The sequence below is a fragment of the Camelus bactrianus genome, chromosome 16 (genome assembly GCF_048773025.1).
Source record: "Camelus bactrianus isolate YW-2024 breed Bactrian camel chromosome 16, ASM4877302v1, whole genome shotgun sequence".
Lineage (NCBI taxonomy): Eukaryota > Metazoa > Chordata > Mammalia > Artiodactyla > Camelidae > Camelus > Camelus bactrianus.
Window position 1 is genome coordinate 12,629,531 of NC_133554.1, and position 22,699 is coordinate 12,652,229.

General features: G+C 53.4%; 1 long non-coding RNA gene across 1 annotated transcript in view; it reads right to left on the reverse strand.

The window, feature by feature from the left end:
* Positions 1-22,699, reverse strand: part of LOC141573595 (uncharacterized) — a 118,284-nt gene that overhangs the window by 31,805 nt on the left and 63,780 nt on the right. The window contains exon 2 of the long non-coding RNA XR_012499452.1: positions 13,310-13,365. This is a non-coding gene — a long non-coding RNA (uncharacterized LOC141573595). The remainder of the gene's footprint in view (positions 1-13,309; positions 13,366-22,699) is intronic.

The window sequence follows — 22,699 nt, forward strand, 5'->3', positions numbered from 1 at the left end:
ACCTTCGCTAAGTTAATCTTCATTGATTGAATATCAAATTCATTTGAATGTGGGAGAAGAGGCTTTTCTCTCTCAGCAGCAGAATGCTGGCTTCCTAAAGCCCTGCTCAGCTGGGGGCGGAGGGCATTAGCTTTGTCCCCGTCCTTGCCCAGCTGCTTGAGGGACCCTGCCCTTCCAACCCACTCCTTCTCTGGCGGCATCTTTCCAGCTTCTGCTACTTCTCTCTCTCTTCTGCCCTTTCTCTGTTTTGTCTCCATTTTTCTGTCTGCGTTGTGTCCGTGAGTGTCTTGGTCTTTTAGTTCTGGTCTTTTTCGTTTTGTTTTGCTGTTTTACCTCAATTTTCTTTCCTTCTTGGTATCTCTCTTTGCCTTCCCTCCCCTCTTCTCCCCTCCCCTATTTCTCTCTCCAAGTCTCAGACTCTCCCTTTACCTGAAACCCCAAGTGTCTCTGCTATGTCCCCATCCACGACTTGGTGGGGAAAAAAAAAAAATCCAGCATGTACCTCTTACACAAGTGGCTGAGCTTCTCAGAGAGACAGACGGCCCTCCAGGGGTGGAGGTGGGGGACAAAGAGGGAAGACAGGATGCTCTGGGACCTGTGATACCCTGGCTGGGAGGCCCATTCTCAGGCTAAAAATGTCGATCCAACCCAGTAAGGAATGTTTCAGATGTTCACAACCATCCTGTGAGTTGGGTAGTATCTTCCTGTTTTACAGCTGAGGACCTGACCTGAGCATCACGTCCAAGTCCTATGGGTAGTGGTGGGACCAGGGTTCGAACCCAGGCCTGCCTAACCCTGCCGGTGACCCGTGATTATCCAGGAAGAAGCTGAGGCCAGACCTTCTGCTCCCAGTAAGCCTGGAAGCAGGGGAATGAATCAGTTTAAGGGGTCTAAACTCGCCACTCCTCCTCAAGGTTATATTACCATTTTGAGTGCTTAGCAAACCGTCTGGTACCCAGAAAGTACCCCATATGTGCTAGGCAGTGATCGCCACTGCCGATGCTATTCAAAAACAGGCCAGGGTTCAATTCTTGCTCAGATGCACGAAATCTGTATGACCCTAGACACGCGGCCTCCCGGAGCCTCAGTTGACTCATCTAAAATGTAATAACAGAACTGCCTTGCAGGACTGTCATGAGGACTAGGGCTCTGCATACAAAACACCTAGCTCAGTGCCAAGTCCATAGTAGGAGCTCAGGAAGTGTCAGGAGCTGCTTTCACATCATTACTGCCATTAACGTTGCTGTCATCAACGACGCTGTCATCACCGACGCTGTCAACATCATCATCTCCGAGTGCCCAGTACCCAGTAGGTGTCTGGCAAATACCAAATCAGTGAATGAATGACTTTCTATAGAAGCTCCTCGTATACCTTCATGACAGTTCCTGGCTCCCCACCTTCATTTCTCCCCTATATTTTGGCAGAGTCTGCTTTGTGTCGGGCCAGGGTCACGGTTAAGTGCTGGGCTCCGGAGTGAGCCAGGTTCAGCTGTGTATCCCAGCTCTGCCACCCGCTAGGTAGGAGCCTCTCTGAGTCTCATTTCCCCCGTCTGTAGAATGGGACTATCGGCAGGACACCCTTATCAGGTAGTGGGAGGTGTAGCTGAGACTGGAGGAGGGGCAAGGGGAAGGTAGGAGCAGAGGTTTACTTACAGAAGCAGAGAGAGAAGGTGGGACCAGGCTGTGAAGGCCTTGAATGCCAGGCTAAGTGTTCTAACTGGGTCTTTCTTCCTCTTTCCCAGACTGCTGGAAAGGGGCCCTGGTCTGAGGGCTCCGCCTGCAGCCCTTTGAGACAAAGGCATCCTGCAGGGGCAGAAACACATCTTCGCTGGACTCCTCTGTCTTTGGCTCCAGCTGGAGCCCAGTGGTGGGGAAGGAAGGATATTTGCAATGCAGATCTGGGGCAGATGGGAGGACTTTGTCGGAGGAGGTGGGGGAGGTGGGACACAAGTGGATTCAGCTGCCTCGCTTCTCACACACATCCCCACCCCAGACCAGCCCTTCCTGGCTGCTGCCCCTCAGAACACGACCCAGGCTCTGACCCATACTCAACACTGCCCTGACGGCTTTACATAAGTTAACTGATAATCACAGGAGGAAGACACCATTATTACCCCATTTTACAGATAAGGGAAGTGAGGTCTGGAGAGGCAAAGCAACTTGCCCAGGGTCACACAGTATGCAGTTAGTGGCAGGACCGACATTTACAAGGGGCCGCCTGACTGCAGAGCCCACACTCTTCTTCATGCGCCTCACCCTTAAAACTTCCTCCCCATGGCAACCCCTCCACCCTCTGCCCCAAAGCCCTGAGAGGATGCTGTATGAAGCATGTTTAAAATGCTTTGCTGAGTTTCTACTGGGAACCAGACCCGGGGGCATCTCCCACCTTCTTCACAGCCCATGCAGCTCTCTGAGGCCACAAGGCCCCTTTCTTACTCTCCCGGCCCCATCGGATCTCTAGCTCATCAGGGGGCTCTGGTGATGCAGGGCAGGCACAGGGCCTCACTGGCAGGTGACCCCTGACATACCGCTGATCAGTCTGGGGTAAAGCAGCTCAAATCGCTGGGGCTACTGGCTCCCTCTCCTTTTCCAGAAACAGAGAGGAAGTACCAGGTGCGCATCATCTTCACACACATCCTCATCACCCCGTCTCTGGCCGCCCTCTGGTCCTGGGAGGCAGGCACTATTGGCTCCATCTTATAGAAAAGAAGATGGCGATTCCAAGAAGGCCCTCAGTTGGTCTCTGCTCCTTGACGGAGAAAACGGTCCAACCTCCATCCCTTTCCCTCCCTGTCCTCTCCTGTCCCCTGAGGGAGACCTGGATGGTCATTCCCCTCTAGGGGCTTCCGTTCTGATGAAGTCATTCATTCATCCAGGTGGGAGGCCATGCGGTGCGTCTCACAGGAAAGAGCTGGTGAGGGTGCTGGACAGAGCCTCCCCGCTGAAGCTGGGCTTTGGCCTTCACTAGCGGCATGACTATGTATAAACTCCTTTATCTCCGCCACCACTACTGTCCCATCCTTGAAATGGGTGGCAGAGTCCCTCCTTACAGGATTGTTTGCGAGTCCAATCAGCTAGCACCTGTGTAAGCCCCAGACAGTCGGTGCCACTCCCCTCCCCACCCCTGTGCAAGCCCTTGGTTCACTAGTGGATGGAGCCTGTCCTCCTCCCTGTGACCTCTGACCCATCCCCCTCCTCCCCTCCATTCCTTCTCTGCAGGGGCTGTGAGTCCCTTCCCCCCACCAGGCCCAGGGGGCCCAGAGAAATTAGACCGAATCAAAGCAGAAAATGAGTTTTCATTCATCTTGGAATGATGCGAGAGGTTACGGGCAAGACAAATAGCAGCCTCCCCCTCTTCCTTTATCACTGTCACCGCAATTAATAGGCTGTGGCCTTCGTTATCCAGGCCTCTGCTAAGGAGAGCGCAGCCCCCCGGGCGACACTAACGAGGGAGAGGAAGCAGACCCATCTCCAACCAAGTTCTGTCAGGAGGCCATATGCTCACCTGGCCCTTCAGCCTCACAGCTGGGGTGCGGATGAGCCGCAGGGTGACCAGCAGCACGTGGGGCAGCCGGAGAGGACCAAACCTCAGCCTCGGCCAGAGGGGGACAACAGCCCCCTGACACCCCTGGGAGCCCCCACCCCATGGTCTCTGATGATCACTGCAGCGGCCATGCCTCTTGAGTGTTTCCAAAGCATCACTGTGACGAGGTACCGTGTCATTTGCACCTTATACGGTAACCTATGAGTGGGGCATCTGTTCTCTGATTTTCCTGATGAGAAACTAGGATTCAGAGAAGCCCAGCTGCATGTCTGAGGTCACCAAGATTTGGGAGAAGAGTAGCCAGGATCTGACCCCAAAGCTTGGGTTCCCTCGATATTCCATTCTACTGCCCAACAGCATGCAGGGAGCAAGAACTGGGAGAGGGGCTCCTGAAAGTCTCTGAGTCCAAAGTTTTAGTAAAAAAAGAGCAATGGAAATCAACTGAGTCAGCAGTAGCTCCCACCCTGGCCCAGTCCTGGGGACCTCAGACCCTGGAGGGCACTGCAGCCCTTGGCCTGACCAAGTCTTTGTCATCAAAATGAAAGCACTGTTATTTGTAGCAACATGGACAGACCTAGAGATGATCATACTAAGTGAAGTAAATCAGACAGAAAGACAAATATCACATGATACCACTTAGATTCAGAATCTAAAAAAGTGATATAAATGAAGTTATTTACAAAACAGAAACGGACTCACAGACATAGAAAACAAATTTATGGTTACCAAACGGGTTTGGTAGAAGGGTTTAGGAGTTTGGGATTAGCAGATACAAACTACTATATATAAAATATATAAACAGTAAAGTCCTACTGTATAGCACTGGGAATGATATTCAATATCTTGTAATAACTCATAATGGAAAAGAATCTGAAAAATATATATATATTTATACGTATAACTGAATCACTATGCTGTACACCCGGAACTCACACAACATTGTAAATCAACTGTACTTCAATTTTAAAAAAATGAAGGCACTTTTTTCAAGTGTGAGTAGATACTATTAAGATAATTTAAAAAAGGAGTTCCTTTAAAGGGTTCCAGAAAGCCTAGTAAACAAATTACACCTCCCCCCAAATTAGCAGTTTAAGATAATAGTAAACATTCATTAGCTTTCACAGTTTCCATGGGTCAGGAATTTAGGAGTGGCTTGGCTGGCATTTCTGGCTTAGGGTCTCTCATGAAATTACAATCACGTGTTGGCCTGGGCTGCAGCCACCTGAAGGCTTTACTGGGGCTGGAAGATCTGCTACCAAGATGGCGCACTCATATGGGGTTGCAGCTGGCTGTGGGTGGGAGGCCTCAGTTCCTCCTCGTGTGTCGCTCTCCACAGGATGGCTCACAACATGGCAGCCAGCTTCCTCTGAGCTAGTGATCCAGCAGAGTAAGGCAGAAGCCACAGTGCCCTTTATGACCCAGCCTCAGAAGCCACACTCTATTGGTCACTAAGACACCCTGATTCACTTTGGGAAGGGAAGTACAGTGTGAAAACCAGCAGGCAGGCGTCACTGGCAGTCATCTTGGAGGCTGGCTACCACAGACAATGAAATCGAAACAATAATTTGTGGAGGTTAAAAAGAGATCCTTGAGTTGTTCAAAAACAGGTAAAACTTATTGTGTTAAAAATCAGGAGAATCTTTGCCTTTGGCGGAGATGGGAACTGGGAAGGACCCCAAGGGGGCTGTTGGGAGCTGATAATGTTTATTTCTTGATCAGGTTGCTAGTCACACAAACATGTTTACTTGGTAAAATATCGTTGAAGAGGATGTATTGACTTTTCTGTAAGTTACATGATGCTTCAGTAAAATATTTTGAAGGGGATTCTCATGTTCAAAAAGGTTTAGAGTGATTCATGTGTTCAAATTTCATTCCGTAGGAGAGGAAATGCTAGGACTCCGAGAGGGCAGTGGACACACTCGAGGCTCCTTGGTGTGTCAGGGGTGGGGTCTTGGGCTGGCATTTGAGTCTCCTAGGTCCTGGAAGACCATTTGCAGGCACTGGGGGTGCAGAAGCAGCAGCCATCAGAGGGCAGGGGACTCCGTTTCCTTGTTTCCCCTTGCCAGCCCCCTCAGCCATCCTCCAGAACTGAGGGAGACTGTGCCTGAGCTGTGCTGGGGTCCCTGACATGTGTTCAACTCACACAGCCCCTCCCAGCTTGCCCGCCCTGGGGCTGACCGGGGTGCACGCTGCCCGCACCCCGCCAGCCTGGGGTTCAGAGAGAGGGTGAGTCTCAGGTCCTGAGGTGGGGAGGGGGCAAGTGTTGGGGGGTGGGGCTCTTTCCCTGTACAAACCTCCGTTAGAACACGCCTCTCACTCAGGACACAAAGTCCTTTGGCTGGACTTCAAGGCCTTTCAGGGCTGGGACCCAACCTTATTCAGCTCTGTGTCTCTTGTATCCACCTGTTCATCCACCCATCCATCCATCTAGCAAATGTTTCCCGAGCACCTGTTACAGGCACTGGAGCTACGACAGCTAACAGAATCCCTGTCCTCAGGGAACGAACAGTCTAGTAAGGAAGACACAACGGGTAAGATACAATCTTGCATGGGGGAGGGGGGCGGGCATCCAAGTGTGAGTGTGTGTGCAACTGTGTCAGGGATGACTTTACTGAGAAGATGATATTTGAGCAAAGGCTTGAGGGAGGTGAGCGAGTGAGCCCAAGGTTATCTGCAGGAAGAGTATTCCAGGCTGAGGGAACAGCACATGCAAAGGCTCAGAGGCAAGGGCATGCCTGGCATGCCAAGGACTAGCAAGGAGGCCAGCGAGGCCTGAGCAGGTTGAGCAGGAAGAGACAGATCATGTAATGTAATGGAGATGAGGCTCAGGCCCCCATCAGACCTGGCTTTGATCCTCGGTCCTGCTGCCCCCTAACTGGGTGAGCCAAGGGCTCTTGTCTTGGCTGTGCAGTCAGACACCACCTGCTTCCTAGGGCCTTTAGAGGCTTAAACTCAACCCCATCTTTAGTGACAAGTCCATGAAGTTTGAACAAGACAGATGGTCCCGTTCCACCCACCTCCACTGGAATATAAGCTCTGTGAAGGCCAGAGATTTTGTCTGTTTCATTCACCACTAAATCCTCAGACCAAGAATAGTGCCCTCAACAAGGGCCCTTGCAGACCTTACAACTAAACAAACAGTGACAACACACTGTGATGATATATATCTTGAAGAGTGCAGTCAGCTGAGGGAGGGAAACCTAAGATGCACCCAGAGACGGCAGGGAGGGCTTCCTGGAGGAAGTTACAGCTGAGACCTGCTGCGAGGAGGAGTTAACCAATGGGTGTTCCAGGCAGAGGGAAGAGCATGCACGAAAGCTCAGAGGCTGGAGGGAGCAAATGAGTTTGAAGACTAGAATAGAGCACCAGGGCGGATAAAGGGACAGTGTGGTATGGGGTTGGGGGCAAGAGGGACTGGAGAGGGGGATGGCTAGGAATTAGGTAACCAGACTACTACGTCCAAGAGCAATGGGAGTCCCTGGTAGCCATGATGGGCATAACACTGTACTTGGCACATAAAAGTGACATGTAAGAGGAGAGGGAGGGGAGAAGAAGAAAGGAAGGGAATAAAATCAGAGCCAACTGCAGCCTAGCCTCATGCCAGTTTTCAACAGCAGCTGTGATCGGAGCTCCTCCATAACCCTGCGGCTCAGCGGGCCTCCTGGTGTATCCAGCCCCGTGACCCCTTTGCCAGGCCAACAGACCCTAACGTCCCCCAGGACGGAGGCTGTCCCGCTCCCTCCCTCTCTCTGCGCTCCTGGCCGGGGAGGGCGGGGTGGGGCAGACAGGCCCCAGGGTCCCAGCGTGGACACAATGTTCTGGTTCAGTGGAAGGACCTTAAACCCCGAGACAAGGACACAGCAGTAAAGGATGATGCAGCCGAACCCCCCGGTTCCGCGGTGAGCAGACCCCAGGTGTGTGATCGGGAGCAGTTAAATTTCATCATTACCCTTTCTCCGATGGTGTTTTTTATAGTCTTTTTTACTACTGGCACTAAAGGTTCTGGACTTCTCCTGGAGGAGTGGAGGACATCACTCGTAGGGCTGACTGCTCTTTGTGATATAAAAAAATGACAAGTCCCGGCTTAATCTTTCTGATAACTGTGTTCCGCGCCCCCATCCATCTCCACCAAGGGGTTTGGGCGAAGCTGGAAGACAAGAGCATCCCAACATTTAAGAATGAAAAATTAAGTGCCCTTTTCCAGCACAGCGTGGAGCTCCCTGGCTTGGTGCTGTTCTGGGGGCGAGGTGGGGGGGGCAGGTTAGCTGAGGGGGTGGCGAGTGGGAGGTGAGTGAGAACAACCAAGGTCCTGGGGCAGGAGAGGCGGACAGTGGGTCCCACACAGTCATGGGAGTGTCAGCGTGAGCTGTGTCCTTGGACGTGTGGGTGAGTCTTGCGCCCATCTGGGTGGCCCCTTACTTGTGCTGAGTCTCTGTCCAGGAGGGTCTGTGGCTACGTTCCTGTGGGAGTGTCTGCGTGACTCACGTGGGAGAGCGGAAGCAGCCCTGCGCTGCAGATCGATCCGATTCCCAGCTCTGCCTTAATGCCCTTTGGCAAGTCCTCCCCTCTCTCTGGGCCTCAGTTTCCTCATCTGTAAAATTGGTGACTTGGGACCACCTGAAGCCAAAGTCTTCACACTGAGCACTCACTCACTGGATGATCCTGGGCACATCTCATTGCTTCTCTCTGCCTCCCTTTCCCCATTCGTCCTGTGAAGGCCCTAGAGCTGGGGGCCGGTTAGACTCCAGGAGGCCCAGGTTCCAGTCCAGCACTCCAGCCCTGGCCCAGGTCTTTCTGCTTGTGCCTAGGAGAGCAGCCCCCTGTTTCCACACCCCCAGAAAGGGCCAGGTGTGGGGCAGTCTCTGGGAACAGGGCACAGGGGGAAAGGCCAGGCTTTGGACCCGGCCTGCAGTTCCAGATTTATTTAGCAGTGGTGTCTGTGATCTGCCTCAGTTGCCTTACCTGCGAAATGGACACAAAGGAGACAGTGGACGTCTCCCACTGGACCCAATGAGCTCTACCTCATACACAGTAAGAGCTGCTGGCTGCTGTACGTGCCCCTCTCACAAGGATGCCCCACCCACACGGACCCCTCAACAGAACTTGCCTGTCGGCCACAGCCTAGCCCACCTCCTTCTGTGGAAGGACGACAAAGGAGACAAATGGCCTTCTTGCAAAGATGCGACAGAGGGAGGAGAGGGGAGGCTGGGCTGGGGGACTTTGGCTGCCAGAGGACTGGTTTGTCACAGAAGGGGCCAAACGTTTGTCGTTAGTAAGAGTGAGAGGAAAAAAAAATCCCCATGAGAAGCTCCCTCCTGGGCCCTGGCAGATGCAGCCCCGCACAATCCTGTTATCACCAGCAGTGCGGTTTGGAGAACAAGATGACAGGCTGATAGGCCCCGGTTATCTGGGGTGGCAGCGTTTATCTGGGAAGTTTCCGCAGGCCAGGGTCCCCATTGGTGTGTGTGTGTTATCTGGGCCCTGAGCTGCTGGGGACTAGGGGCCCCCTCCCCCACTGGGCAGGATGGCAAGGGAGGGGCCTTTGAGGACCTCTTGTATGGCTGGGAAGATGTGTGGCTAAGAATGGCTGGGGCCCTGGGGCATCTGGGGCCGGAGTGAACATTTCCCAGAGTCTTGGTGCCACCCCCATGGCAGTGGGTGTCACTGCTGGAGCTCTTGCCAGGCATAGACGGTGATCTCATTTACCCTGGATGCAGGAGCATCCGTCCCCTTTTATAGACACTGAGGCCTGGACAGTTCACGTCACTTGCCTAAAGGTGCCTGGCCAAAAAAATGGCAGAACTCTGGTCAGCCTGATTCCAAAAGCACTGCCCTCCAGAACAAACCCTGTGACTGGGGGCAGAGAGGACCTCTGCCCCTCATAAAGGAGTGACACAACATTCCCAGAGGTGGTTTGGGTCCATTAATCCTGTGGATCCCATGCCGGCCTAGGGGATAGAAAGCTTGAGCTCTATCTTTGTTCCCATTTTACAGGTGAGGAAACAGAAGCCCAGAGAGATACAGCCTTGTGGCCAAAGTTGCCCACATTAGGACATGGCTGGGACTTTGAACCCAGTCCTCGGCTCCAAGTTGGCCAGCAGCCCTGCCCCTCTCCATCCCCAAGGCCCTAACAAGGAGGACTTTCCCTCCTCTCTGACCCGCTGGGGCGATTACCATCTGCACCACTCATGTGGCCCTTAATCATTTACTGCCCTTGCAGACAGCCTAGGTCAAAGGCAGTAAAGTTCTGACCTAGACCAGACCTTGCATTGCTGCCATTTGTGCACGTGGCCCACCTCCCCTGCTGACTGGAAGGGCCTGGAGGACAAGAACCAGGTGGCGGTATATTTCTGTGTTTTGCCTGCACTGCTGACCTGCTGAGGATGTTTTGAAAGCAAATGCTCAAACTTGGACCTGATGCTTAGAACACGGGGCAAGGAGGAACCATGGCGGGTAGGGACAGCAGGAGGGGCTGGCACCTCAAACTCTCTAGGACCAAAGTTGAACCAGGTTCTGCTCCACTCCCATCAGCCAACCCTGCTCATGCCCTGCTGTCCCATATTTGGTGACTGGGACCACAGCCATAACCAGAACAGGCAGATGCCTGACTCTCCCTCTTGGCACCTCCTACGCCCTCACCCCACCAACCAGTCCTGCTAGGTCCCATCAATTCTGCATCTTACACATTTCTTTTAGAACGGGCTGCCAGGGCTGCTATCTTGGTCTCCTGCAATAGCCTCCCACCTGGCCTTCCTGCCTCCAGTCTGCTCTCCAGTTGCCATCAGAACACTCTTCAAATGCAAACTGAAACTCATCCCTCCTCTGCGTAAATCCTCCAGGGCCTCCAAGGCTTTCAAAATGAAGTTCAAATGTCTTAACTGCCTGAGATCTGGCTTTGGCGCACCATTCCTGGCCACACTGAACTCTGGGTTCCCCGGAATGCATCCCCTCACCCTACCTTGGGCCTTTGCACACACCCATCTCTGTCAGGAATACTCCTCCCTGCCCTGGTTTGTTTCATGGCAAGTGCCTCCTTATCCTCCAGGTCTCAGTTTGATGTCATTTCCTCCAGGAAGCCTCCCCTGATTCCTACCAGTTAGGGACCGATTTGTCCACGTAAGCTTTTGCACACACCTATGATAGCCCTTACAGCGTGGGCTGGGAATTGCCTGCGAACTTGCCTGCTTTCTGTCTCTTCCATTAGACTCTGAGCTCCAGGAAGCCAAGGTCTGTGCTCTGTTTACAGAGTCTGGTTCTCCGCAAATACTCGTGAAGAAACAAGTGCTCCACAACATCCCCTCTCTTCCAGATTCCTTTACCTCTCAAAGGGACTTGAGCAGAGAGCTATAGGGCATAGGGAACAGAGGTCATGGAAACCACCCCAGGCTTTTTTAAAACTTTGTTATTCGCCTTTTAATGTTTGTGATATTTTTGACATAAAAACTCTTTCACTTAAAAAAGGAAGTACCAAAGAATATGTAAACAACACACAAACACTGTTTGAATGATAATAATAATAAAACAATAACCTTGTACTCACATCCCAGTTTAAGAAGAGTCTATTTCCAAACCTTTCAAAGCTTGTGGAGTTCCCATCATATCACATTTCCCCTTCTCTCCAGAGGTAACCAATTTTTAAATTTTTGTTTGTATTTTCTTTATAGTTTTATCACAGACAGACAGTTCCTAAACAACACAGATTTAATTTTGTACATTTTTGAACTAGAATCATGCTTTATGAATTCTTTTGTGACATCCTTTTCTATTTTTTAAACTAAACACTATCTATTGAGAATCACCCGTGTGGATGCATCCTCCTTAATGCACATATGGTACTCTACCACGTGCCATTTCACAACTTAGGTATTCATTCTTCTGTTACCAGTTTTTTGCTATTACAACCTGGGTTGTTCTTAATGATTTCCTTCCCCATTCATTCTTGGGACCTGTCTCCAGAGATGGAGAGTAGGGGATGAGTTCCGATCACGGCTGCCTCTACAGAACCCCTAAAGTCACCCACAAGTCAGGGTGTGGTTGCCTGAGTCCCAGTAGCCTCCTGGAGGAGACCTGGGGCACTGGGGCTGGCTGAGCACTCCCCAGGGTCCCCTTCCTCCCCTCATCCCCTCCAACATCCAGCCTCACAAGCCAAGCTGCGGGGCCGAACTGCCCTCCCTGGTGGCTGCCCAAATCCAGGCCCCCCTCCTCCTCTCCAACCGCCCAGCCTGGCTGAGGGCGTGGGACCGTGCATCCTGGTATGTGTATCCAGCTGTTGCTTGCCACAGCTGGCTGCGTTGGGATCTGCAGAGCTGGGGAGGGCAGGCTCTGCCCTCCTGCTCCTCCCACTCCATTTAATGCCCGAGACTGGATGCGGGTGAGGAGAACCTGGGAATATTCCTGACTAGGGACAAGACATATTTGTTCACTCCTAGGCTCAGACCTGATGGTGTCCCCTCCCCCCTTTCTTCTTGCATTCCTGAGCCCTGGCTGCCTTCACTCAGGACTGTGAGGAGTGGTACCATATTCCTACCTGTGGCCTCCGTCTTCTCTTCTGTACAATGGGGTGCAGGCTGCTTCGGGAAGGCCCTCATCTCATGGGGAAGGGCCTCGAAAGGCCAGAGAACAGGAGTGGAGCCCTGCTTGGAGAGTGTGCCTGATGGGGTAGGGGAGCAGTCAGAGGCAGGGAGGCTGCAGGGAGGAGGTTGTAGGAAGAGTCTAGAAGGGAAGGAAACACAGGGCATCTGGTCCAGGGCTGCCGTGTGGAAGATCCACCCCCCAGGGCCGGGCTAGGGTGGGGCTTTCCATGGTACTACAAAGGGCAGCATCCTTGATGAGCCACAAGGGGCCAGGGCCTCAGAGTTGGGGCTGGGGATGCTGTCCTGCAGCCCGTCCACACTGGCAGGCCGGCCCCCCCACAGCCACTCATCTTTCTGGCCAACAAGCATTTACTGCCTGCCTGCCACGTACCGGGGAAGGGGCCAGCCTCTGCCCCGGCCATCAGAGTCCAGTATGATAACAACAGAAACCGCCACCTGGAAGGAGGAATTGAATGGCCCGGATGTGCGGGCTGCCTGTGTGCTGTGTCCTATTTCCTGCACTTTGCAGATATTCACTCATCTTTAACCCTCACGACGCTCCTCTCAGGTAGGTACTCTTGTCATCAGTCCCATTTTACAGGTAAGGAAAGCGAGGGGAAGTTACTTGCCCAAGATGCACAGCTGAATTTCCAGGAAAACAGCTGGCATTCAAACTTGGCCATCTGGCCCAAGAACCCTCTTCCAACCCCTGTGCAATCCTGCCTCTTCCCCGAGAAGTTTGGGGAAAGACCCCTCAGGGCTGCTGTCTCTTCAAATACCTTCTCCACATTCTGCAGGCAGGGAAGCAGAGCTCGGAGCAGTTAGGCGACTTGCCCACCAGAATGAGATCTCAGGTTCATCTGAATTTAAGGCCACGTGTAAATGCTATGCTGCCGTCTATAACCTGGGGCACACCCTAGCTTTCATGACCTGAGGGTCAGGGCAAAAAATTTCCTCAGCAGGGGCAAGTTTTCTTTGGACCAAGTTTCCTGAGCCAACTGAACCAGGGTTACTAGAAACACATAGAACATAATATGTGCATGGGTCCATGTGCACATATAAGCGTGTGTGGGCACCGCGTTGTACCGGCGTCGGCCAGTCAGCAATCACCAGCCTCGTTTAAGCAGTGAACAGGATTGGATGTAGGGCACTGGGCCACAGTGGCTGAAAATGCTGTCAGACCGTCACTTACCTGGTCATAAGATCTCAGGCGAGTGTCTTCACCTCTCTGGCCCTCAGTTTCATCATCTGAAAAATGGAGAAAATAGCCCTTACTTGACAGGGCACAAAGTAAGGGTCCAATACTATTTTATTTAATCCTCTCGACAACCTTCTTCTGTCACTGGCCCATTTACAGATGGCAAATGAGACACAGAGAGGTTAAGTCACTTGCCCCAAGGTCACACAGCTGGAAAGCGGTAGAATCAGGATTGGAACTCAGACTGTCTGACCCCTGAGTCCATAGTCTCAGACTCTGCCCTGGTGGGAAGTAACAACAACAATAACACAGGCCTGGAAGGCTTACTGGGCTCCAGGCTTCAGGCTAACCATTTCACCTGCGTTATCAGATAAATCATCTATGCAATGTTTTCTTTTCCAGATGAGGAACAGACTCAGAAGGGAAGGGGCTCGCTCTGGGACTCCCAGCTCCCAGCTCACATGCTTCTGGCCACTACATAGGGAGATCTTGTAGCCCAGCACTGTCTGTCGTCAGGAGGGGGCTGCCCCCACCCTGCCCTCAGGCATCCTATGCTGGGGACAGACACAAGTCCATCTGTCCCAAGACCTAGGTGCCCAGATCCTGCAGCCTGGCCTAATCCCCCTTGCCCATCCCACATCCCAGCCTTTGCTGGTGCCATCTGGCGGGTGGCAAGGTGCCCACCCCTAGGGTATGGGTGCCGGGGGCTGAGAGGGGAACAGCTGGGAGGCTGGGCTGACCCCACGAGCAGCAGCCCATCCCTGGGGCTCTGTCTGGGGAGCACAGCAGGGTCACTGCACCTCTCAACCCCTAGGAGACAAGAAGGTCTTCTCCTACCCTGCCAGCCATGCCAGCTAGCCTCAGAACACCAGGAACCAGCTTGTACTTTTTGCCGTCGGGAATTCCCATCTCTGGGACCTCACCCCTGCCCTACAGTTCCCTCCACTGAAAGAACATGGGGTGCAAGGGCTTCCCAAATGCCCTAACCAGAGTACTGAGCTCACTGGATTGCCATGAGCTGCTGAGTAGCAGCAGCTCACACATCTGGGCTCTTACCATGTGCCAGGCTCTGTTCTGATCCCTTTACAACCATTCACTCATCTAATCTTCACACAATTCTGGAAGGTAGTTGCAACTCTTACCCCATTTCACAGATGGGGAAACTGAGCTACAAAGTAGCGAAGTAACTTGCCCAAGGTCTCACTGCTAATAAATGGCAGTGCTGGGACTAGAACCCAAGCGGTCCATGTTCTTAACGTTGCTTTTGTGCCTCTTACAAGCCAGGCAGTGTTCTGGGGGTTTCGTATGGGTTCGTCCATTTAATCCTCAAAATGCTGTTATGATCATTCCCATTTTACAGACGAGGAAACTGGGGGGCACCGAGAGGTACTGTAGCTTGCCTCAGTCACATAGCTAAGAAGAGGAAGTGGCGGGGTTTGAACCCAGGCAGTCTGGCTGGTCACAAGGATCCTGAGGGCTGTGGGCGAAAGGGCTCAGTAAAGTGTTCTAAGAATAGCTGGAGATGGGCTTGTTACTGCCTTCTCCAATCCCAGCAGCCTCCTTCCGCCTCCCCTCTCCCCATCTCCCCTTCTCCCCACCGTCCCATCCTCAGTGGTCACAGCCAGAAAGGCAAGGCGCAGGGAGGAGAGAGCAGCTGTGAGCCGGGCGGGCAGGCGGGCGCGGGCAGAGCCAGCACATGCTCAAGACGTCTCTTCTGTGGCCAATTAAACAAATTGCAGCAAAACAGCATTTTATTAGTATTTGCCCATAGCAGTCTGGGGCTGCAATAAATTTCCTCCCGGCTGCAGCGCTGGAGAGGCAGGTGGAGGGGGGTGTGTGTATGGAGGAGAGATCGGTGCCGTCGATGGGGGGCGCGGGGAGCAGGGTGTGGGAGAGAGAGCTGGCATGTTAAGCAGGGGATGGTGGAGGAGAAACATCAGGAACGGCCCTGGGGGCTCTTGGGTATCAGAGTGGCTGTCTTCCCAAACAACCGCTCCGCTTCATCATAAACACAGTGAGTTATGAGGCGGTGTTGCGCGCCGCACGCCAGCAGCGGTGCCAGTGGAGCCGCCTGCCCGGGTGGGTGCGGGGATGGGGGTGGGGGCAGAAGCCCGGGGCCTGGCTGTGGGTCCCACCCAACTGCATGGCTCCTGCCCTGGGTCCAGCCCTCTCCATGGGATACCTGAGTTGCTGAAATGGTCTCCTCACTGCTCCCTCTTCCTCCAAGTTCTATTCACTCATTCATTCACTTGAGAAGCATTTATTAAATGCCTGCTGTTTGCCAGGTCCTGGAGTGAACTGTCTGTAAAACATGTCATTCTTCTGTTTAAAACATCTTTATTGCTTCCCTGCTGCCTTCAGCATTAATCGCAAGCTTCTGATTGTCGTGTTTTAATATGCTTCATAAGCAGGCTTCTGTCTCCCACGTTAGCCTCTTCTGTGGCCATCCTCTCCGCCCCTCTAACACTAATGAGAAGAGCAGCTAACACTTATCGAATGTGAAGTGGTGGTGTGATGGATACAGTGCTTTACCTGTGTTAGTTCCTGGCGTCCCCATCACAACCCCCAGTCAGCATGGGCTAAGTTATGCCGTGGTGACAAACAGCTCCCAAGTCTCCGTGACTTAAACAACAAAGGTTGGCTGGTGAAGTGTGTGTCCAATGTGCATTATCAGGGACTCCGTTCACCAGAGAGACTTAGAGACCCAGACCAACCGCACAGTCACGTCTCAGGCATCTCTGGGCGCTGCACTGGGCCAGGAAGGAAAACAGCTCTGGAGGTCCTCCCACTGACCGTGAAACACCCAGGCCCAGAAATGACACTTCTGCTCACAACTCATGGGCCTGGCCTAGTCACAGGACCCCACCTAACCACAGCAGGGCCAGAAAATCACTCCTACCTGTGCCTGGAAGGGGAGATACCAAAAGTGTTTGGTAAGTTGCATTAATCACTACCACAACCATTATTAGCCTCTATTAACAGATGAGGACATGGAGGCACAGAGAGGGTAAGCAAACTGCCCAAAGTGACACAGCCAGAAAGTGGAGCTGGACTTCAAACACAGGCGTTGGGCTCCACCCCTGCACAGCAGCCTCAGTTTCCTTACTTCTGCATGCCTTGCTCATGCTTTGCCTCCGCCAAGAAATGCCCTCCCACCACTTCTCAGCCTGGTAAACTCCTACTCAACCATCAAGACCCTGCAGGATACCCCCTCTTCTCTCTGGTTCCAGGCAGAGGGAACTGTTCCTATCTCTGAACCTGCACAGCACTCGTAGATGCCACCACAGTGACGCTGATGGCACCGTCTTGAGCAGTTTCAGTGCCCTGCTGAGGTCCCAGAGGGACAGGACACACTTTCTTGTCTTGCCACGCTTGCTGGCATTGAACTGGCCTGGGGCTGCCTGGCAGGGGTTGGGGATAGTAGGCAAGGAGGCCTAGCTGGCACATGGAGGGAAAGCTCACCCCCTTCCCCTTCTGGAAGTTCCCGGACTTAGGCCCTCTCTTTAATGAGATCCCAGACTAATGAGACACGAAACTGGAGGAAGAGAGACACGGTGGAGCTCCGGAGGCTGGCCTGGGGTGGGAGAAGCAGGCCCCACCCGAAACCTTCCTGAGAGCACCGAACCGTCAGCAGCTCCCAGGACCTGCGCGTAGCCCTACCTCCTGGCTGTGGGCCCAGCTGTCGGGCTGTTCCAGCTGAGTACCCTCAGCCACAAAGGTGTTTTTTTTTTTTTTTAACCTAAATTACATTCCCTCCTCTCCCCACCTATCTCCCAGCCTAGACAGGCTAACCCAGATCAAACCAGTCCTTTCCCCACAACCCCTCAAGCACTGCTGGGTTTCAGGAGCCAGGTGCCAAGGGACCCCCTGCCCAGCCCTCCTCCTACAGGGTAGAAGGTGAACAAAGGGAGTGGGAGGTGGGTTGGGGAGGTCCAGGCCAGGCCCCCGTCACACTCACTGTCAACCCCAGCCCCTGGCCACACTGCTCTCCCACCCACTGGAAAGAGCCAGCCCCTTGGTGCCTCCCTCTCTGCCTTCTCCACCTCCGGCCAGCATCCCTTTTCCTCCAGGAAAATGTCCTTATCTTTTTAACAGCCAGGAGGCTGCATTTCCTCATTTGAGAGCCCTCCCTTTCCACTGCCGAGGCCGCTTCCCGCTGCGCCCCTGGGCTGGCACACAGTAGGGATTCAGTGAGTATTTGCTGAGTGCACAAATGAATGAAAAATATTCCATTCAAGAGAGACAGCGTATCACTTTCCACGCCCTGGTGGAGAAACCGAGCCTGAGAACCCCCATCTTCATCTCGTTAAAAGGATCATTATTTTTGGAAAAGAAACTGAAAAAATAAATACGCTTGTATATGTATACCTGAATTGCTTTGCTGTACACCTGAAACTAACATTGTAAATCAACTGCACTTCAATCAAAAATAAGAATAAAAAAATGAAAAAAAGGGTAATTATTTTGCTGATATCGAGTCGTTTCACCCCACATCTTAATATATGAACCCCTAATGGTATCTAAATCCTGCTGCCCCCCCAAGAGAAAGGCAACTATGGCTCTCCTGCTCTCAGCAGGGTTATACCAAAGCCTGAGAAAATATGCCCTCAGTTGGTCAGCCAACATTTACTGAGCACCTAGTATGCGCAGGGCGTGGTTTTCTTGAATGGGTGTTCCATCCTGGAGTGCGTGCGTGGGGCTTGGGGCCTGGGACCCTCAAACAGCAAGGCAAGGAGGCCAGGGTCAAGACCTTGGATGACTTGGGCTGGGGCCAAGGTGATGCGCCAGGGCCACTGGGCCGGAGAGCAGGGCTGGAAGCTTCATCCTGGTCTGGCTGAGCCACAGGGAGTAAGGGGACCCCAGGAATGGTTTGAGTCAGTGGGAAAACAGCCCCACCCTCTAGTGAATCAAGTCTAGCACATTAAGGGTGGGCTTCAGCATTAACAAATGGCCTACGGGTGGCGTGGGGTGGAGGTGTCAGCTGAGCAAGGCTGGGGGAGATGCCGTTACTGGGTGGAGGGAGGAGGGGATGTATACACCTGTATGATCAGACATGCTGCCCCCTACGTTAACAAAGCACTTCCACCTTCCTAAGGATGTGTCGCCCACAGCTCAGTGAGATATTTCCACTTCACAGATGAGAATCCTGAGGCTCAGAGAGGTGGAGTCATTTGCCAGAGATCACACTAGTGATGAGATGAATCTTAACCCAAGTCCTCCGATGACAGTGCTTTTTAATAGGATGCCAACTTGTCTGAGAGTTCTGGGTCATAAAGAAGATAAAGAAACAGCTCAAGACAGCTTCCAAGTCCCCTTCCCCTAAACAGCAGGAGAGCAGGGAGAAAACAAGGGCCCCCATCAATTCGGTGGTCCTGCTGCAGAACCTGCGGCTCCCAGGCTCCCACACTGATGCACAGCCCTGAAGGGGAATGGCGCTTTGGGGCCTCCGAGATGCTCTCTTGGGCTTGCTTCTTGTGAGCCTTAAAAATGTACAATCCCGAGAGGGGCGCGGCTGGTAAGGCTGTCTGACTTGAAGAAGCTGAAACTCAGAGAGGTGGAGCAACTGGCCCAAGGTCACACAGCAGGTAAAGGTCTGAGCTGGCACTAGAACTGAGTGTGTGACTCGGAGGCCCTTGCTTTCTCGGTCCTCTTCGTGTCCCCACCCATCTTCCCACCTCCCTTCCCATCTCTCCTCCAAGGGCTGAGCTGGCAGTTTCTGGGCATCAGACTCTGCCACTCTCCTCTCAAGATAGCTGGGCCTTTATGGAGAATTCCCAACCCCTTCCCCGGAGAGAAACACCAGGCGTCTGGGCCAGGCCCCAAGTGGCAAGGCTCCGGCTAGGGGTTTGGGCCAGAAGTGGCAGGTTTTCCAAAGACCCAGCTGGGTGAGTCCTCTCACTGGGGCCCCCAGTCTCCCCTCCCTCCTGGTTTGAATCCCCAGTGGGATCTTGGGCCCATTAGCGGACACCTCCCCCCGCCGGGGTGCTCCACGTGGAGGAGGCAACACCGCGGGGGCTGGGTGAGGGTGACTGACAGCAGCGGTGCACGATGAAGATAACTGCTCCTGACAGATGAAGACGCAGCCCAGGCAAAAGCTACATCCTATTTGGCTTTTAATTTGGAGGCCCCGAGAGTGAATCCTGAAGCTCCCGCTCCTGTCCTCACGTGCAAAGTGGATCTGACTTTCAGGAAATGACCTGAAGTGAAACCACATTACTTATCAGCATGTCGTTGGGATGCACCGCCTTCACGCTCCCGCCCTCCATCCCTGAAGGCAGCAGGGCTTCTGCTTGGGTCCCCTCACACACACCTCTATCTTTTCGAGGGGCAGCGAGCGTGGCCTGGGGCCCTGGGAAACTCAGGGGTGCGTGGGTGGACAGCAGCTTTCAGCTCTAAGCTTGGAACTGGGAAATCACCACCAGTAATTTCATAGAAATCAAGAACCTACAAATGACAGCCCATTAGCTAAATCCAGCTTGCCCAACCCCATTTTAATAGGGCCAGGAGCTGAGAATGACTTTTAAAAGGTTGAAAGAATTAAAAGAAATTCTGCAACATGTGACAATCATATGAAAATCAAATTTCAGCATCCACAAATAAAGTGTTGTTGGAACACAGCCATGGCTGCGCAACTATGTGTTGTTCGTGGCTGCTTCTGAGCCATTACAGCAGAGCAGTCATGACAGAGACAGTATGGCCCGCATAGCTTAAAACATTTACTCTCTGGCCCTTTACAGAAAAAGTTTGCTGACTTTCGACCGAAATTCTAATTTCCCCCAGTTGAAAGCTTTTAAAAGTCAATTGGTGGTGGTGGTGGTGACGGTAGGAACAGAGGAGGAGTCATCCTGAAGCCTCCCCCATCTTTGGCAAGATCAGGGCACATCTGCTAACTCTTCCCACACCCCGACATCTCAGGTCAACACCCAGGTGTCACCGTGTCCGGCACTAACTCCAATCAGCCCCGGGCACAGGGAGGGGAGATAGACGATCAAGTCCTGCTTCCGTGCTCCCGCCTTCACGTGCAGGATTAAGCCCCAGGGGACAATGGTGAGTGCCCCTTGCCCCTCCATTCAGGGTGTTCACAGTCTGGGGTGGGAGGTCTAGACAGACAAGTAAACAGAAAACCACCGTGTGGTAGGTGTGACTTGTGAAGATACGCCCCAGGGGGCGGAGGAGGGGGTGTACCTAACCCAGCCTGGGGTCTTATGGAAGCTTCCTGGACAAGTAGCACTTAACCCTGGCTGCACCTGAGAAATCACCACGAGGCCTTTGAAAACCGTGCTGGACCTGAGCCCCTCCAAGACTCAGGTTCCATCCGTCTCACGGGGTCCTGGTCATGGCTAAGTTTTTAAAGTCTCCCAGGTGATCTGAACGTTCAACCAGGGCTGTGAGCCCTGAACTGGGGTGAGTAGGAATTGGCTGGGTGAATCGGGCAGAAGGTGGTCCAGATGGGGCAGGGGACGGACAGGGACAGAGGCAGGGATGCCCTCCACGCATGCATGAGCTGCCCCGGCCCGCAGGCCACTGGGTCCTTCCCCACAGCACGTCTCCCCACCCACCTCAGGTCCTCAGGCAGCCCTTCTCCTGGGCGGAAGTACTCCCCCCATCCCGATAACCCCCTTATCTCTTCAGGAAAAGTGCTGATTCGATCAGACTCATTCACAAACGGAGCCAATTCCCTGAGCTCAGGGAAAAGAATGTCCCTCGGTGTTAAGATAAGGGAGGAAATGATAATCTACACATCATTAGGTCAAATGCCCCCCAGACCCCCCCTTCCCTCACGCCCCAAACATGCTGTGATTTAATCCCAGGGCGGAGATCTCTCAGGCCCAGGTGAGAAGGCGTTTTTGAGCCTCCCCTTCACCCTGGCCCCTGTGGAATTCCTTCAGGAAGGAGGCCTGAAGGAGAGGGAGGTGCCCTGGGGGGCGGGGTGCTAGTCTGGGCCTCCCCTCTCTGGCCAGTCCAGCCGCTGGTCCCCCCAACCCCCACCCCCGGCCTGGTTCCCTGGCCCTATCTTTGATCTCTCAGGTAATGGCCTGGCCTGTGCTCGGCGGAGGCAGGGAATAGAGTTAGCACCCACGCTCTGGGAGCCCTGACAGCCCGTTTAACAAGGTGTCCAACATCCCATTTCCTCTGCACTTCCTCTCGCCTTAATCCTTTTATGCGAAACTCACTCAGGAGCAAGCCCTGTGAAATTGAGGCCCCTCGGTACACACGGCCTGGCCGCTCCCTGCTCCTCCCCGGGCACGGCCCCCTCCCATCCCAGGCGCCTGGGAAAGGCATGGGCGGGCAAGGGGAGGGGGCCTGGGTACCCCAGAGGGTCACTCCCCCAACTCTGGAGTGTGGGCACCTCTGAGATGGCACAGAGTCGCTGTCCCAGAGCTGGGGCTTCTGGAGCTGCTGCCCAGTCCAGCGTCGGCTCCTGCTCCCTCCTCCCCTGTCCTGGGTTGGGGGCCCTCAGGCCTGGAGTCAGAACTGGAAGAAGGAAGCTCTTGGGGGCTCCAAGGAAACCCCTGACCCCATGCCCTATCCCTTCCAAGAAAAACAAATCATTAACATTTTAGCATTAACACCCTAGGGCAGGAAATGACAGTCCTCCAGGCCAGCAGCCAGGGCACAGATAAAAGCCGGGTTGTCCTGGATGAGGGTGGTGGGGGACAGAAAATGTTAATGCTCCCAGAGGGGCAAGTGGGAAAAGGCAGCGGCTCAGGCCTCCACCTTCTCTGGCTCAACTTCCTTCTGACCTTTGAGTCAGCGCCCTTCCTGCATGGATTCCGTCCAGGTCCCACTCACTGGCTACTTACCACGTGACATTAGGCCAACATCTCAGTATCCCCGGGGGGAAAATGGGGCTGAGGCCCCCTCACTCCGGTGGGCAGAGCCCATAATGTCAATACTGGTGTTCCCAACGGTTTCCCGGTCCTCCCTTCCCTTTGACAGAGACTCTTAGCTTAACCAAACTTAATCGGGCTCCTGAACCTTCTCCTAGGCCCATCTGTGCACTTCCTTGTAAAATTCAGTTTTAGCAAGAACCCTGTTAAGTCAGTCTGGCAAGAGGCCCCCTCCCTACCCCTGTATCTGGTCAGGTCCTCACCCTCCACCCCTATCCACCCCAGGGGATGTCTGACAGCCCCGGCCTGTCTTCAGTAAGAATCCTGGTGCATAACCCCCTCACCCCTAATGTTTCCTCTTAGTAATTTTCTATCCACTGACCCCCACCTGGCTCCTTGGCTCTCAAGTCCTACTTGCCGATGCTGTATTTGGAGTCAAACCCCCAGTCCTTGCAAAATCCTATTTCAGTGGCCCCTCTGCTTACTGTGATGGTCCTGAATCAAGTCTGCCTTACCATCTCCCGAGTGTTATGAATGTTTTTTCTTTAATTCC